This window comes from Sesamum indicum, linkage group LG5 (genome assembly GCF_026168435.1).
Source record: "Sesamum indicum cultivar Baizhima isolate 11 linkage group LG5, ASM2616843v1, whole genome shotgun sequence".
In the NCBI taxonomy this organism is placed as follows: domain Eukaryota; kingdom Viridiplantae; phylum Streptophyta; class Magnoliopsida; order Lamiales; family Pedaliaceae; genus Sesamum; species Sesamum indicum.
The window spans coordinates 13411563-13428826 of record NC_142661.1 but is presented as its reverse complement, the minus strand read 5'-3'; the positions used below and the strand labels follow the sequence as shown (position 1 = coordinate 13428826).

General features: G+C 35.2%; 2 pseudogenes; one reads left to right on the top strand and one right to left on the bottom strand.

Moving 5' to 3' along the window:
* Positions 1-5458: 5458 nt before the first annotated feature.
* Positions 5459-9143, bottom strand: LOC148788151 (uncharacterized; annotated as a pseudogene).
* Positions 9144-10529: 1386 nt separating this feature from the next.
* LOC105162318 (uncharacterized) lies at positions 10530-15114 on the top strand (annotated as a pseudogene).
* The last annotated feature ends 2150 nt before the right edge of the window (positions 15115-17264 follow it).

Here is a 17264-nt window from a genome sequence, read left to right as displayed (position 1 = left end):
TCTAATACTTGAGCAGAATGGATCAAATTTGATGCACAAGTTGCTTTGGAAAAACAAGACCATGAAATGAGAAATGAAGCGCACAAGTAAAAAGATGGAAAAGCTAATCAGGTTAATGGCGGATATTTTTGGTACTATCCTCAAAGAAGATACTAGCGAATCAAAAGATAGTTTCGTGACAATAATTCGCCATCCCGTTCTGACCAATCACCTTAAGAATATTGTGAAAATAAATTTGATCCCCCTTTTTAATTATGAATACTTTATAATTTAACACTTTTATTTTGTTAATTTTATTGAATTATCTTTATTATATGTATTTTTTCTTAAATATTTAATTTGTCATATTTGAATTTATAGATTATTATAGTCAAATAAAATATAATTTTATTATTAAATATTAAATTACATTGATTACATTGCAAATTCATATCGTTGCCAGAAAAAAAGATTTGCAACGGATTGTCTTTATAAAAATACATTGCAATTTTGCGATGACTTCCATTGCAAATGAAAATGCTTTTGTAATGAATTTTAAAAAAATATTTATAGCAAAATTTATTACGGAATGTTGTTGCGAAATATGCATTGCAATATTACAACGACTTCCATTGCAAATGTCATTATAAATGAAAATTATTTTGCAATAGATTATGTTAAAATATTTCGTTGCAACATTTGCAACGAACTGCTATTGGGAAAACGCGTTGCAAAGATCTTTGAAAATAAAAAAGAATTTTACAATGAAATGGCCATCAATTTTTTCACGAATATATCATTGCAAAAATCGTTGTAAAATATGAAAAGTCAAATTTTTTAACAACTTATTTTGCAAGAAAAGTTTACAATAGAAAATATTGTTGCAAAGCTTTGCAACGCCTGAAAAAATCATTGCTATACAGCAGTGATACCTATAGCAATGGATGATATTCCATTACAAACGTACATGGCAAATCTATTTTGCCACAAATTTTTTGTCAAATACATTGCAAAAATCCGTTGCTAAAGGTTTGCTTTTTGTAGTGACTTTTTGTTCCAAATATTGGGATGAATCCTTTGTCACCATTGCAAATACTTTCCGACGGAGTCTATTGCGCGAGTTTGTGAGCATCGAAAAACGAACATGCAAATTTTTGTTTGCATTGGCTTTCTCAAACAATTCATCGCGAAAGCCGTCGCAAGTAGCCATTTTCTAATATTCGTATCAAGCAACTTTAGTTTATTTGTTACCAAGAAATAGGTAGATTCCAAATAGGCTTGTTTTGTTACCAAGAAATAGGTAGATTCCAAGTAGGCTTGTTAATGGACGAGTACGTATATCCTACGTACTCATACTCAATAAATACCCATAATATATATTTATTGAGCTCCCCGAATCATACCCATAAAATACTCATTTTTGGTCTTGTCCAAGTTAGGTAAAATAACATTTTTGGTCTTATAAATTAGACCAATTTCACATTTGGTCCATACATTACGTGATTAGCACTTTTAGTCCCGTAACTTATAAAAAGTAGCACTTTTAGTCCTCATCTACTTTTTCGTCTATAATTTAACGGCAAACGTCACGTGCCCATCAGGTGGCCATTAAGTATGTTTGATTGGAGGAGAAATTGGCACGTTTTTCAACCTGAACTATTATTGGAGGCAAAAATATAACTACATTTGAGCGAAAAAACAAATTTTAAAAGAAATTAGGACAAAGAAAGGGGAATTTCGCTCTGAACAAAATTTGAATCTCACTCTTCCCATATTTTTATTGGTCGAAGCCAAGTAGAAGCAACACAAAAAATCATTTCTTGCACAAATGAATCAAGTAGAGTAAGTGGAACCTTCATAGGGAAGGAAGTTTCAATTTTTCCTCCAGCCAAAAATACTTAACGAGCACGTAACCTATATTGTTAAATAATAGATGGAAAAGTAAATAAGGACCAAAAATGCTTTTTTTATAAGTTATGGGACTAAAAGTATCAATCCCGACGAATGACATAAAAAATAAAACGAGCCTAATTTATGGGGCCAAACATATTATCCCCCAAAAGTTATATAAAATATGATTGGGTCCAATTATATATATATATATATATATATATAAAAGAATATTTAAGCATGAAAGATATTTTAACTTCGGCATAAATGTTTTATCCATTTGAATATGTGTTCAACTATCATTTTGATGATACTTTTAATATTTGGATTCAAGTAAATTTTATCTATTTTATATATTAGTCGGGGTTAACTAATTTTCTCACATACTTATTCATTTGATAAATATCACGTTACATTCAAATTAATTTCTTAAAAACGTATTGAGTTGTCACTTTGAAAATAAAATAAAAAGCTCCATCAAATTTGGTCAAGATATGATTACGCAAAAAGTATTTAGCAAAATATGTACAAAATTTAAAATATTTTCAGCTGTCAAATAAATCCAATTGATTGATTTACTAAAAGCTTATATAAATTCAATGATTTTAAATTAACAGATAAATATATATATTTTGAATTATTAATTTTATCCATATTGATGCCTATATCACGGATATTTTATGATGTAAATCCTGTTCAACCCAAAATATTTATTTCAATGGGCTTAGAATCTACGTTTGAGTCTAATATAATAATATTGGGTCCAGTCTGGATATTATAACTATCATAATATACCTGGATTTTGGTATTGAATACAAGAAAACGACATATTGCTATGAAAATTGTTGATTGAAAAGTCAGTGTCGAGTTAATTAGTAAATAAAATTTTCATTGTTATTCTAAATTATTTAACATACATTTTAAACAATTCGTTGCTAAATTCGTTAGAAAATAATTTTTTTTTTTACTAAAATTCATTAGCAAATAAATTTCTTGTATTACATAATGTACATTAACATAAAAAGTTTTACTTACAAGAAAACAGGGTATCAGCGATGAAAATTTTCGTTTCTAAAATAAATCAGCGACGGAAAACCGTTGCCGCATTCTGTGGCTGAAAGCCCCTTGGCTAATATTAGATGCAAAAATATTCTGTCTCTAATTCTGAGACCGAAACTTTCCGTTGCTGATTCTGTCGACAAAGAAGAAGGAAGTTTTAGAGTAATCCTCTCTGATTTCCATAGGCAGTTCGTCTCTGGTTTCGTCATAAAAAAGTATTTTCCATCTCCAATCCTTCTCTAAACGTAAAGTTTTTTTTTGTTAATTCTGTCTCTAATTCTGTCTCTGAAAAGCACAAAATGTTCCGTCTCTAATCTGTCTGTAAAACCTTACAAATTGCGTCTCCAATCCGTCCCTAATTCGGTCTCTAAACTCCCAAAAGTTTTTCGTCTTTAACTTTTTTTCGTTCTTTTTTGCAGATTTTCTAATTTGTGTGCCCAAATTAATATGCTGGTCATTATACCATCAAATACATTCAATCAATACCCAATCTGAATTTTCCAAATCAAGAACAATAAATATTAACTAAAAAGATACTCATAATACAACCAACAATAATATAATTGATGTCATTGTATCATCCAAATAATATCAATGTCTGCACTCCCAAATCAACAAGCGTAAGTCAATGTACAACCCAAATCAACATAAACTAAGTAATAAACAACCAACAGAAAAAATGAACTAATAATCTTTCCTGGTATGTTGTTACTCCTGTTGTCCAGACCCACCTGTAAATTGATGGTTTGTGTATCCCACATCTTGAAATAATTTTCGAACTAACTCTTGTAGATCTGCCTCCCTCTTTCGAGCCTCTTCCTTCCTCTTTCGAGCTCCTTCAAAGGCAATTTCAAACAATTTTCTATTTTCTTCTTCTTGTCTTCAAAATTCTTCTTCCATCTTTGTAGCATTAGAGCCCATGTCCTCTACAAGTTTTGTCAACTTATTAAGCTTCTCGCTAGATGCTTTAAGAGTAGAACTAACTGAACTTGAATTGTAGATGAGGAGCTACATCTAAACCCATATAAGCGTCCTTTAAAAGGACCTCCAGTGATATCATACCAAGTTGAAATATCGAATGAAGACAGTGAAGAAATATTAGTACAAACCCGTTTTTGCAAGGTATTCTTCCTATGCACGTACATTAGATACAAAGGAACATTTATGTAATAAAAGTCTAACAAAATTTCTCAACATATATACTAACCAATATTTAAATCCAATGACAAATTATACTTACACTAATTCTTTTGAATTTGTTGTCGATGAAGTCCCCAAGTCCTTTGTTCTTTCTATGGCATCTTTGAAATAACTCAAGATCAGTTACTTCTCTACTAAGTTCTTTTTCCTATAGTTTACAAAACAATATTAATTCACACGTTAAAAAATTGCATAAAAGATATCTAAAAATTTTATATTTAAAACTTACCATTTTTTGCCTATGTGCACTACAGGAATAGAACCATCAGTGTGTTTTGTTATCGAACCATCTTTTTCAATCAAACGACTTTTTCGGGCAGTTCGACATTTTCCTAAATAATCTTCTGAGGCCCAATACTTCTAAACTAGCTCATTCCATAATTGATTATTTAACCATTAAGGACCTCTATCAATCATATCACTAGTCTTTGGTTCTCTACCTAACTGTTTGTGCGCATCATTCAGTGCCTTTTGCTTAGCTTTGTATATCTTTAAATCGATCACTCGCATTTTCATTCTGCACCTTCCTCATTTCCTCGTCGGTTAGATTATCCCACCGAGGTACTATCACATTTCAAAATAGTAAATCACATTAAATAATTACAAAAATATGTCTATATAATTTAGCAATGAATAAACTGGATTAAATATAAATAGTATTTATTACCTTGAAGTTCTTCCATAGCAAGTCTTTAGATGCTTTTGGCACTGCGTGCCATCTTGGCCATGCCTCAGTAACCATGCCTTTAATATCATTTGTGAGGTTTTGTGTAACACCACTTTCAATAAATCTATTTTGATAAAATAAATTTCAAAAATATATAAAATTAAGAAATAGAGCTAACATTATTTATGAATATATTAAGCTCAATTTTAGAAGCTTCGAAATTATTGATTGTTCACCACTATCACTTTTGTCCTTTTACTTGGATGATCTGGTATCTGAGCACCATTATTGGGTCCCCATCGATGTCCACGTGATACAATATCTTCACTTTGTCCTATATTTTCTTCAATTTTAGATCTTGAAGGTATTGTTTCACCAACCTATAATCAAAAAAATAAAAAAAATAAAAATTGTCTAATGCATAATAAATAATATAAAAAAATAAAAGTGAAAAATTGTCTTACTTGCGTTTCACTATTCAAACCTCTTGGAAGAATACGAGATGAGATATTTTGTCCACACACCTCTTCACTAGGATTAGAACTTGGATTATCTTCAAGTTGTGATAAGTGATCTCCCACTAACTCCTTGTTCTTATCTCGAAGTTGCAAATTCTACCCCGCCACCGCCCCTCTCCCTCGTCCACGTTCGCCGGCTCGTCCTCTAGTCATCATCCTGTGTCAAACAGAAAAAAAACCTATTAAGTTCTAAAATTGAGATTACTATGACGAACAAGGCTAATATGACATGCATATAAAGCGATAGAAAGAAATAATTAAATAAATAAAATTACACTAACAGTGTCCATATCCTCATCATTTTTATTTGTATCATATTCTTTTTCTTGCTCATCATCTTCTGGTTCGAATTCTTCTCCTTCCCAATGATCTTCATCCTGTATTATGACTTCATTGAAATCTACACCATGTTGAAGTCCCTCAAATTCATTTGCATCTACTTCTTCTACCACAGCATTCGAAACAATATTGTTTTCATCTTGAACAGTTTCAATAAAAATTTGGTGTGGATCAGATGTCTCATCCTCTTGAAAAGCAATATCGACTCTTTGCTCAATATTCTCGTCTTGTCCTTCAGCTAATGGGACGTCAAATTTACTGGTAGCCTTTACTTTGATAATGCCTCATCTCTCTTTTGATGCTCGGAAGGTTTGTGAAGTAGACTTGTTGTGCTTGGGAAGCTAATATAAAAGGGTCATTTGATTTTAATTTCAATTTATGATTAATTTCCACAAGACCATATGTGTGCCACTTAAGCCCTTTATCAGAAGTGTCGTAACCTTCACAAAGTACCAAAGTGTGGAATTTGAATCCATTCACAAAGTACCCTTTATAGCAAGAAATACGTCGACTGGGGCCATGAGCCAACTTTCTTATAGGTCGTCAACTTCGTTACGGGTATCTCGAATCTAAAAAAAATAATAATTTATAAGATAACATAATTTTTGAATTTGCTAATATGTACATTGTTAGAAAGTAATTTATTACTTACATGAGCAAGTAGCCACCAAGAAAAATCTGTGTCCCGCAATGTTTCAAGTTCCATGTCAGTTATTCTTGAAAATTATTTTCTATTTTCTTCATTAAATTTCCTATAGAAGTTATGATAACCATATATTAATTATAGACACAACTCAATTGAAACATTTGTGAGGACATAATGCACGAGTTAGATCACTCACTGTAGGAATGGATCGATCTTCTCATAATTCATCAAGACATATCTATGTGAATCCTTCATCTCATCGTCATCAAAAAATCTAACTGTAATTCTAAAACCAAGTGGTCGTCCAGGATGTGTAGAAAATAGACTTTCACAAGAATCTACCATTCCTCCATCATCATTTCATGGAACCTAATTTAATGAGAATTTTACTTGTGGTTCAAAATATGAAAAGCAAAATGTTGAGACTTCTTGAATCATATACACCTCAACAATTGATGCTTCAATTCGAGCTTGATTTCCAACCTTTTTCTTCAAATGGTATAGAAACCTAAAATTTGTTAAACTTTTAATTTACACAAGATAACTTATATTTTCTAGTTATATAAGATAATTGAACTTAAAAAATTTACCTCTAAAATGGATACATCCATCGATACTGTACAGGCCCACCAACCTTAGTTTCATATGCAAGGTGAACTGGTAGATGTTCTATAGAATCAAAGAAGTTTGGAGGGAAATATTTTCTCAAACTTATACAATATCTCAACAATGTTCTTCTCAAGTTTTAGCATGTGCTCCACACGCAATATAGTTGCACATAAATCATTAAAGAAACTGTTGAGTTCAGTCAATCCTTCCGAAATAGGTTTTGGTAGTAGATCTTTAAATACAATTGAGAGTAATTTTTGCATTAACACATGACAGTCATGACTCTTCATCCCAATAAAATTTGCATTCTTCTTCATTCACACAACGAGCAATGTTTGAAGAATACCCATCAAATAACTTTAATGATTTTACCCAAGAGCACAATTCTTTCTTCTGTGTTACTTAAAGTATATGGTGCCTTAGGTTAGTACATTTTTCCATTTGTACCTTCAAACAAATGCATCTCAGTATGACTAAATACAATTCCAAATCTTTTCGAGATCTGACATTATCTTTTGTTTCATCTTTAACATCCATAATGGTGATAGAGATATTATCAAAGACGTGTTTTTCAATATGCATAACATCCAAATTATATTGGATAAGATTTGTGTGCCAATATAGTAACTCCCAAAATATGCTCCTTTTAACCCAATTATGTGTCGTGCCAAATCCATCAATTGGTTGTGTACCACCTGGTGGTTTTCCGAAGATGGTATTAGGAAGCTCATCCACCCTTTGTCGCATGTCTTCTCCAGTTAAGTGCATAGGTGGAGAATCATTTTTACATTTTCTCTTTCGAAACTTGAAGGCTTGTCTTCTATAGAGTTGGTCAGGAGGCAAGAATTGACGATGACAATCAAACCAACATGCCTTCTTTCCATAACGAAGTCTAAAAGATTTTGTCCTTTTCATACAATAAGGACATGCCAACAACCCATGAGTGCTCCATCCAGATACCATCGCCTTTGTAGGGAAATCACTGATCGTCTATAAAAGAGCAACTCTCATTTTGAAATTTTATTTTTTGCACACGTCATAAGCTTTCACCCCAAATGTCCACAATATTTTCAGCTCGTCTATTAATGGGCGTAAAAATATATCAAGATTTTTTCTTGGACTTTTTGGGCCCGGTATAACCATATTCAAGAACAAGAAAGGTTTTCGCATGTACATCCATGGTGGAATATTATACAATAATAATAACATGCCAACAATTGTAAGGAGTACTAGAATTCCCAAATAGAGTGAAACCATCTGTACATAACCCAAGCCGCACATTACATGCATCTGAGGCAAATGATGGATGAGTGCGATCGAAATGTTTCCACGCCTCTCCATTAGATGGATCTGCCATACTTTTCTGGCTTCAATTATTATTTGCATGCCATGTCACGTGCTCACAAGTATAGTTAGATGCATATAGCCTTTTGAGCTTAGGCATCAAAGGCAAATAACGCAACACCTTGAAAGGTACTTTTTTTCGTGATCCTGCCTTGATTGGCTTATATCGAGGATGATAACATATAGGGCATTCTTGAAGGCCCTTGTTCTCTTTGTAATACAATACGTAATTGTTTACACAAGAATCAATTTTTTCGTAATCTACACCAAGTTTACCTAAGTGTTTTTTGGTCGTGTAGAAGTTATCTGGCAACTTTTCATCTTCAGGCAACATGCTTTTGATTGTTGACATAAGTCGATCACAGCAAGCTTCAGGTAAATTATACTCTGATTTGATACTTAATAGTTGGGCCATAACAGAGAGTTTTGTGTGATTTTTACAACCATCCCATAATGGTTCGTTAGCATCTTTTAATAAGTTCAAAACTTTTGTGCTTTTGGATTAGGCAGTTGTTCATCACACGTGAAGTTTAAGCTGAACCCAAAGCCTATTGCATCCATCAGCATTATTCTATAACGTGACATTTCTACTTGAGGAGTAGTTGAAGAACCACCCACATCATCTCTTGTGTTCAAGGATTCACCATGTGCGTACCATATGTTATAACCTCGAGTAAATCCATTTTTTACTATGTGCAAATTCATCACTTCGATTAAAAATTCTCGTGTTGCCGCATTTAGAGCATGGACATTTAATTTGTCCATTATTCAGAAATCATGGGTTATCAAAGGCAAAGTTCAAGAACTTCTGATCAACCTTTGTTATAAATTCATCTAAAAGAAACCGATTATTATCCAAGCACCTCCACATCCAACTACAGTCAATATTCATTATTCTGCAATTTTTAGCGATTTTAGATATACTTGATAGAGAAAGGAGGCTAGATGAATTAACCATTATTTTGAGTACCAAGGTTTTTTATCTACTGATATAAGAAAAGAGAAACTAACATTTAATCAAATTTTATATAATGGTAATTCAAGTCACTTAAGAAAATACAATACAAATTTCAAAACTTCTCAATTGAACATAGACCTATGCCAGAGAGTTACAAGATTCTTGGTGGTCAAGAAGAAAAGTTACATATGAGAGATAGAGATATCTTTAGAACTTTTAGAATCATTTCCATTTCTCTATTTTCATCGTGTAATTAACATTTAGTTCTCTCCTTCAATTATGCCTGATTCATACTAAATTCTTGTTCTGACTATAAATAACTCTTGAGATTAGAGCAGAGCTATCATATCAAATAGAAATAGTGCTAGCAGAATTTTTTCACTAGTTTGTCCACTTGACCAGTGTGCACTAGTTCAACAATTTTCTACTTAAATGATTGCATTTAAACTCAACATCTAGTCCCACATCAAATAACATGTCTCAAGTAGTTTGAGTCTTCTTTGTCTGTTTTGCAACATCCAGTTTAGAATCTGCATTATCAATACAACTAATAGGTATCCCCAATTTTCAAGAATAGTCATTTAATTTACATGCAGAGCTCCAAAACATAGTGAAAGGATTAAGAATTGCATGTACATATATCTACTTGAAACATGAAAAACATAAGCAACAAGGAGAAAAAGTCAAATAGCTCCACAATCCCAATCTTTAGCAAAATTTACTCAAATTAATTATACTCATAATACTTAATAGGAGATGCTGGTCCGATTTTTCTACTTCAAAGCATGAACAGAGAAAGAGGAAGCCAAAAGAAAAACACAAGGCTGTACTCATTAGACATCTCCATCAACTATACAAAATCGATGAATCATCTTAGGTTATTTACAATTTTAACACTTTCTCAGTCAGATCATGCTAAAAAAAGCAGAAGAATCGTCAACATTCTTCCCCCATATACAAAATGCATAGTAGTTAATTTAAATGTAAGATTTCATACAAATTGATAAAACCGAAGACAACATAACAAATTACAATAGTTTCGCATGTCAATCAGCCAAGTATTTCATTTTTAAATATATTTCAACAAAAAAATAAATATTTTCGACGAGAAGAACATAGGGGTGTTCAATCAGGCATTTCAACACGATGTTGTTTGCATGGTAGATAAACTGCTTGCTAAGCACCATTACAACGCCTACAGACTGATCCATTGCTAAACTGTTGAAGGATAAACTATTTGTAATTTGGGCAGGTGTAGGCAATGTCTTTTAGGGTGAAAATGCTCGTGGTTCAGAGTGCCTATTGCTTTACCTGTCAATCATGTTCCTGTTATTTACCGTTCAAAGTTCACAAGCGCAACCAAGAAGTAAAAATGTGGTGAAAACTGATGTGTTTCTATTCCCTAAATTTTTGTCAGAACCTGGACTGGTTTTTAACAAGTTTTACTACAATGTCAACTTTCCTAGAGGTCATATTGCTCTCAAGAGTTTTAATGGAAAAGTAATTGATGAGAAAGGGAACCCAATCCCCCTTCATGAAACTTATCTTCACCAATGGGTTGTCCTGAGATACTATCAGAGAAAAGGTATAGACACGCCTAAGAACCATGACGATCATATTGCCATAAAGAATAGTAGGCTTTGTGGTAGCCTTTCAAAGTACTTTGGGCTAGGATCGGAGACTCGAAGAACAGCCATTTACGTGTCGGATCCTTATGGAATTGAAGTTGGTAATCCTACGGATATCCCTAATGAGTACGAAAAGTGATGATTGCTTAATGTGCATGCAATTGACACTCGGGGTGCCAAAGACAAGTTAAGTTGCACTGAGTGCAGGTGTAACTTATACCACATTACTGCAGATGCACATGGTCGTGCCTTGCCTGTGAACTATACCGGTGCTTGGAATTGTTATGATGAAAGAAGATGCAAGGTGAAGGAAGGGTTTGAAGGTGTGAAGAGAAGCCTCTTTCTTGAGGTATGCGGTGAAGTTTATCGATTGGGACACCTCAATCGTGTCGGTTAAAATCTTTATACTTGACGTCACTGACATGTGGACGGAGGGGGATGAGTCCAGAGGGCTCAAAGCTAGATATCATTTTGGGTAAATGTAAGTATCATTAATAAAATAAAATCGTACAGTACAACAGTGTTCACCTGGTGGTTTCTCCCTCGACAGACGAAGGGATACGCCATAATCTATATAACGCACATGAACTAACAGAACGAGGTAAATTAACACTGATAATCCTCTGTCTAAGATCTTCCACAATAATGGTGGCTATGATGCTCGATGGTCGCTTCGTATGCTGAAAGCATCTCAAATTTCGTTCCCGCCAAATGTGGTAAATGCAAGCAGCAAGGAGCGTACGATAAGCCAAGTTAATGATATATTTTCCTCTCCATTTCCTTGCAGCCCACTCAACGTCCTGTGGCCACTCTCTATTAGGCCATCAAACTGTATAATCCGTCGAATCACTGTCAGGCATCTGGCATAACGGCATCGAAACAATAGATGAGTATGTGTCTCCATTACGAAAGCTAGATATCATTGCCTGGTAATTAAGTGTATTCCTAATTCTGTTGAGATAATCTTGTATCTTTTTGTAGTATCATTTATTCCTCTTTCTGTTCCTTCATGTTCGTGGCCCAAAATCTTTTGAAGTGTTCTTATATAGGATGAGTATGATGTTGAATCTTGTCCAATTAGCACAACCGATGATGGTTGCATTCATACCAAAACCTTAAATGTTACTCTCCCAACGGGTGGCGATGTTGTATATGGGGTTGAACAGCAGCATGCGGGAGGTATTGGTTCAACCTATTTATGGCGAGGTAGTTTAACATTTGGTACATTTTCTCCAGTCATCAATCTCCTCATCTTTTTCTTGTTTGGTCCAAACGCATTCGAGAAATGTTGAATTTTTGTAGCCTTCTGGCCTCTGAAATTAGCTAATTTGCTTTTATCTCAGAATTTCATTATAGCAGTCTCTAACACAAATATTAGACCTGCTATTTTCTTGGATGGTAATTGTCTGGTGAATCAATTCATGGAGGGCGAGTAATATGCTCGTCAAATCCAACTTATGGGACGGGAGAAGAACCTGGAAACGAGGCTGGTTACATTGTAGGAATGTCTACCTGTTATCCTTCACCTGGCTCTGTCAAAATTACTGCTGGATACTGACACTCGTATCTAATTACAGCAGTTCATCGAGACATACAGGAGTCATGGACTCTTTTACCTTCTGATTTTCGATTCATCAGCTAAACCAGAAGCAATCATGCATGCTCCAACTGTAGTAAGATAGGATACTACATCTTTCTGAATCTTATTGTCCTCATGTGTATGACAAAGTCATCATATGGCACATGCAAGACCTTTGAACTAAATGTATAATTAGAATGCACGCAGTCAAACAAAATCTAACCTCTCTTTAGGCGTCAACAGAGATACAATGCATAACATAACACTTGAAGAATTACTTTTTATGTAAAAACACTTTCTAGCCTTGTAGGAGCAAGTGATCGTATTAGAACTCACATGCGGTTTGTTAGGCAGGCATATAAGAGCAGGAAGATCTCCGATTCCGATTGGGTAGTTGCTCTGTTTGGAGTCGAGCTCGATGTACTGGCCATTTTATGTTTTACGGTAAGAGCAAAAGAGGAGATGGCTATGGCGCTATAACAAGATGAGCTCGTGCTTTTGCACTTCGTTGATCTCAAAGTGTGTCTGCAGTTATTTTAAGATAAGTTCGTGTGTTCAGTTGGTGTTTCTATTTTTTGTCTCTCGTCATTTGATTTTGGAAGTGTAATGAGTTGTATATCATGTCGGAGAAGTGTAAGTGAAAATGCTCAACAAATCCATAGTAGTGTATAATTGAGTGAATATGCAATTAGATTTGCATTGCATTTATAATATTATTTGTCATTTTGTACTTGTTCCATTTCTATTCTTTCCACAAAATATTATTTGTTGTTTTAGATTCTTTCAACAAGACGAGTACAATGAATATTTAACCTTGATATAAACATAAACTATCTGCAATTCAAATTATAAAAAGTAGTCTTTTCTTCTCAATTTGTTTTTCTCGTACCAAACGAGGGGAAGTATTTGAAATTTTCTCCCCTTCCAATCACATCAAATAACTTGGTGGAAAACTATTATTCTTTCCCTCCCCATCTCCCTTTCACTTTCTTTTTCCTCTCATTTGAACCAAACGAACCCTTATATAAATGGGTCCATGAAACTTATTTAAAACACACGGAAAATGAAAGTGAAGCTAGTGAGTAAGATTAAAAGAATTCTTACTATGAAATTCTTTGAGTTGAAGAATATTTAAATGCTCAAAGGGTGGAGATCGAGTAGTTCATCAAAGATGCACAATAGATTGATTATACCAACTAATCTGGGATTACAGGCACGAGCCCTCGAGTTGACGCCATAAAAAGTCAAATTCAAATTTGAAGTAGATCTACGTAGAGATTTTATCTTTAGATTCCACACACCAAAATTTTCATATTTGAAGAGAAGAATTAGAGGATTAGATAGAGAATATACTCATTTTTACCTATCGGCAAGATTCACTTATTGATCTGGGGGTCGGGTCAGATCCGACCCAAAATCGAGACCCAAATTATAGATTATTGGATCTTCTAACAGGCACTCTTTCGGATATTGCCACGTGGAGAAATCCTATATGGTATGGAAAACTTTAAATATCGTCAATCATGAGTATTTATGGGTGTGCATTTAATACTACTTCGACCATATTAAGCCTTCCAAATCGTATTCGGCCCCACCTTTTCTAACTTAAGCATTAAAGGGCCTTAGATGGGGGCTTCCCAACAAGCCTAACCTGTTTCTCTATTTTTAGGATTCACTTTACATGAAGCTTCGGATCAACGCGGCCCAAACCTGCGGTCACCAAAGGTCACGACCCGATCCATCATTAAGCGATCTGGATCATTTTGGCTCTGTCTGCGAGAATTCTGAGAACAAGTCGAGCATTATGGAGGGATCATCTAGGAGGGATCGCCAGTATGAAGATGAAATACCCAGGTGAGAGGAGGATCAAATTTTGAATTTAACTCGAGCTGATGTGCAGCGTATGATTGAGGAAGTTAGTCGAAAAGCCATAGTGGAATACAAAAGGAGAACTGTAACACCTAGGAAGGAGGAAGCGAAGAGGCAATTATTAAAGGGTAAGGAAACTAAAGTCGAATATGATAAAGTAACATCGAGAGGACTTGAGAAAGGTCCCGAAAGAACAATGTCCAATGAAGTGACTAGAAAAAGGGTGATTTCTAGGCAACCGGGCATTTCGAGAGCGGAGGTTGATGGTGTTAGCAGACAGATCGAGAAATTGGGCCAGCAAATCGAAGAGTTAAAGAAGCGAGGAGAGATAGTATCGTAGAACAGGAACTTACCATTCTCTAACAGGATATTGACGGAGGTCATAGATAGTGGATTCAGGTTCTTTGACTTGCTTAAATGTGATGGAACCAAAGACCCCGTTAGCATGTGGCTGCATTTGAACTAGTGTTGAATCTGTATGGGCAAACAAATTCGATCAAAGCTAAATTATTTGTGGCTACTAGTCAATCGATTCATTCAAATAGTTGGCACAAAAAAAAATTTTCATTTCGCCAGCAAGAAAAAAGCAAAGAGGTTGGCTACTTACCTATTTACCATATACCAAAGGGAAGAGGAGACACTAAAGAGCTTTATGGGAAGGTTCAATAATAAAATCTTTGAGGTCTAAGACCTCAAAATCGATATAATGGTTAGTATACCTATCCATGGTCTTAAGAAGGGATTCTTTGCCTCAGCATTGGCTCGAGGTCCACCGGAGAGGGTAGAACAGCTGATGGGGTTGGCTCAGAAGTACATCGATGAGGAGTAGATCAACGCCATAAAAGACAATAAATGGTCCAGGGAACGAGGTTGCAGTAAAAGGATTCGAGAGACGGAAGGAAAAACAGTACCGGTCATCCATACAATGTCAGGGGGACCTATAAGTGGAAACTCTTCCAGAGCTCACAAAAGATATGCGAGTAGCTGTAGATATAACCAAAGATGGCATGCATTAAGTATGGAGCAGCATGAAGATATTGTATTCGAAGATAAAGACTTGAGCTCAGGATCGGGGGAACAGAACAATCCCATGGTGATTAAGATGGATATTGCTAACTACCAGGGACACAAAGTGTTAATCGATAATGGTAGTTATGTAGACATTATATTTACTAGTGTGTTAAGGAAGATGAATTTGGGGGAGTTGAAGCTAACACCTGTAAGAACCCCTTTAATTGGATTTGGAGGGAGCGAAATAGTGCTAGAAGGTCTGATTGATCTCCCAGTATCCATTGGAGAAAAGCCCAGAAGGAAGACATGCATGATTCAATTTTTAGTGGTCAATAGTCCCTTTGATTATAATGTGGTACTTGGGCAACTGGGGCTGAATATGTTCAAAGCAGTAGTTTCAACTTACCATTTGAAGATGAAATTTACCACCAAGTGCGGGGTATGAGAGGTCAGGTGCAATCAGAGAGCAGCTTGACAATACTATAATGTAGCAATAAAATAGGCTAACCTTGGAAAGAGAGGAAAAAGAAAGGAGAAGCAGGGGCAGTGTGAGGAGGTTAGGAAACGAAGAACTGAAAGAATGGAGCCGATGGAGGAGTACAAGGAGGTCGAGCTCGTATCCAGAGAATTCAACAGTACGACCAGAATCGGTTCGCAAATGACGCCTGAGTTGGAGATGATGACCATCGATTTTTTAAAGAAGAATAATGACATGTTCGCATGGAGTCCATCTGAATTCAAGGAAATAGATCCTAAAGTCATTGTGCATCGACTCAATATAGATCCCTAAATGAAGCCAATAAACCAAAAGAAGAGGGTGTTCAAGGTCGAAAGGAACAGGATTACTGAATAGGAGGTTAGCAAGTTATTGCAAGCTGGTTTTGTTTCAGAGATCCAGTGCACAACCTAGCTGTCCAACATTGTGCCTAAAGCCTCGAAAAGTGGCACATATGTACAGATGTTGTGGATTTAAACAAAGCATGCCATAAAGACCCCTGTCCTCTACCTCGGATAGATCTGCAGGTAAATTCAACGGCAGAATGCATATTATTTAGTATAATGTATGCATATCAAGGTACCATAGATCTTCATGGCTAAGGAAGATAAGGAAAAAACTGCATTTGTAACTAAAAAAGGTGTTCATTGCTATAATGTTATGTCTTTTGGTCTTAAGAATGACAGGGCGACCTATCAAAGGTTGGTGAATAGAATGTTCAAAGATCTAATCGGAAGTACGATGGAGGTATTCATGGACGATATGTTGGTAAAGAGCAGGCCTGAAAGCGATCACCTGAAACACTTGGAAAGCGCCTTTGCGATCATGCTATTATATGGGATGAAGCTAACCCTTCCAAATGTACGTTCGGGATGCGAGGTGGCAAGTTTCTCGAATACATGGTTAGTGAGAAAATGATAGAAGCCAATCCTGAGAAGATTAAAGTGATCAAGCAGTTGGAGCCAACCTAGTCGGTAAAAGATGTCCAGAAGCTCACAGGAAAGATAGCTACTCTAAATCGCTTCATAGCCAGATCAGCAGATCGAAACCTTCCATTCTTTAAGGTTTTAATAAAGCTGAAAGATTTTAAATGGAATGAGGAATGTGAGAAAGCTTTTCAAAAGATAAAAGCATATCTAGCGACTCCACCTTTACTCGCTAACTCATTTCTTGGAGAAACGTTGCATGTTTACTTAGCAGTATCAGAAGACACTGTGAGCTCGGTACTGGTACGTTAGGAGAAGGGAGCACAGGCCTAGTATATTGTGCTAGCAGGATGTTGCAACGAGCTGAGAAGAAATACATGCAGAATGACAAACTGGCCCTTGCCTTAGTAACGACAGCTCATAAACTGCGACCATACTTTCAGTCACACCCCATAGTCGTGCTTACCAACCATCCATTAAAGCAAATCATGTCAAAACATGATGTGTCGGGGAGGACGGTCAAGTGGGCATAGAGTTTGGAGAGTT